This window comes from Ammodytes marinus, assembly GCF_949987685.1.
Source record: "Ammodytes marinus genome assembly, chromosome: 15".
Lineage (NCBI taxonomy): Eukaryota > Metazoa > Chordata > Actinopteri > Uranoscopiformes > Ammodytidae > Ammodytes > Ammodytes marinus.
The window spans coordinates 272,134-274,299 of record NC_137219.1 but is presented as its reverse complement, the minus strand read 5'-3'; positions in this window follow the sequence as shown (position 1 = coordinate 274,299).

Sequence of the window (2,166 nt, the reverse complement as noted above, 5' to 3'; positions counted from 1 at the left end):
TAAAAGTTTGACAGACATATAGCTAAATAACCAACATGCAATATTTACTTTGCCCAGCGGGTGGCGCTCTCACTTTATATGAATATTAGCGTGTGGGCATCCTCAGGCCTTGGGTCTCATTAACTATATACAATTTTGAGATGATCAGACGGAGAATAGTGAAGTTACAGCGACTTCCTGTTTAGTGGCGAAGACGCCAAGCTACTGCGAAGGCGTTTCAGCCAATGGAACCAGCTTCCAGTGCTATCATGGTGGCTGTCTCTAGACCTCCCTGAGCTGCTTTGAGTTTGATTTGATCCAAGTTTGTAGGATGTGTAGGTAAATGCAGCAACATGCAGTATTTATATTGTCCAGCAGGTGGCAATCTCTTCCTACTTAATGTAATACTGTCATCTAGTGTGCAGCCCTTTCTTTATAGGTCCATGTAGAGAAAAGTTGAAAAAATGGCGAATATTTCAATTTAAAAGTCTTCCTGTTGATTTTGGGGCGGGGCTTCAAGAGGATTTTTTGTTTGTCCTGGGATTATACATTTCTGTATGAAATATTGTGCATCTAGGTGTAACACAGCATGAGTTATGATCAATGAAAGGGTTTTCATGAGGTCTGTTTTTGATGTTTTTTGGCGAATACTTCAAGATAAAAGTCTTCCTGTTGATTTTGGGGCGGGGCATCAAGAGGCTTTTTTGTTTGTACTGGGATTGTACATTGCTGTATAAAATTGTGTGGTTCTAAGTATAACACAGCCTGAGTTATGATCAATCAAAGGGTTCATGACGTGCGTTTGTGATGTTTGTTGGCGAATCAGGCGCCAGTGCTGCAAGACGGTTATTCCGGAAAAATCGAGCTTTCGGGTATATCATCTTCCATGTCGGAGGACGTACCCTATCATGTTTTTTTTGCACAAAAAGTTGTTATGAGTCCACTTTGCTCTGCAATCCTGCAGAGTAATGTGGAGTTCTGACTTTTGCCGCCATGTTGGCGAATATCGGCTCCCAGCTCGTCATAGTTATTCGGAATCAAACAAAAAAATTATTGGTATATCTTCCATGTCTTATGAGTGTCCCTAGAGTTTTCGTTTTGCTAAATATGTTCCTGCTAGGAGATAAAAAAATTTGAACTTTTTGAGGATTTTCGAGTCAGAAATTCACATATTTCACTTTAAAAAAATTCCTGTTGATTTTGGGGCGGGGCTTCAAGAGGCTTTTTTGTGGAGCCTGCAAAGATACATTTGGGTTATTAATTTGGTGCAGCTAGGTATAACACAGCCTGAGTTATGATTAATTAAAGTTTCATGAGGTGCGTATTTACGCGAACTTTGACCCCCAATAGATCACTGGTACTATGGAATTGTAGAAATCTTTTCGCAATTTACCATCGGGCAAGCGTTTTGAGTATTTGAGAAGTGGTTCGACGTTCCTGGTGTAAAAACTCTGGGACCAGTTCGTCAAAATGCGAAATTATGGTTTTGGCGATTTTAGGCACTAAATCCAACATGGCCGACTTCCTGTTGATTTTGGCTAATGACATAAAATTTCATTTATGTGCGCCTTGGGCCATTACATGTTGTCCTAAAATTTCAGGCTTCTAGCCCAATTTTTGAGCATGCATTTCCTGAAAAACACTTTTTGGCCATAGGGGGCGCCGTTTTTGAGATCAAATCCTGAACCACTGATACATTGCAATTGTTTGCAGGTCTGATGGGTACGCAAAGTTTTTCAAGTTATGCATGACGGGAAGGGGGTGAAAAGTGCCAAAAACTCCGGAATAATAATAAGAATAAAAAGAATAAAAATCCTAGCGGTTTCAATAGGGCTTCGCACCGGTCGGTGCTCGGGCCCTAATAAATTATCTTCCAGTTCCCGACTACAATTTATAAAACCCAAACAAAACCTCCTTCAAGCAAAGTAGAAAATCATCCAGAATATAGTGCAATACATAGGCTATGGATGGACACACACACACACACACACACACACACACACACACACACACACACTCTCACACACACACACACACAAAAACACACACACACACACACTCTCACACACACACTCTCACTCTCACACACACACACACACACACACACACACCCACACACACACACACACACACACACACACTCACGTCTCCAGGTGCATGTTACAAACTATGAGTATTATAATTATC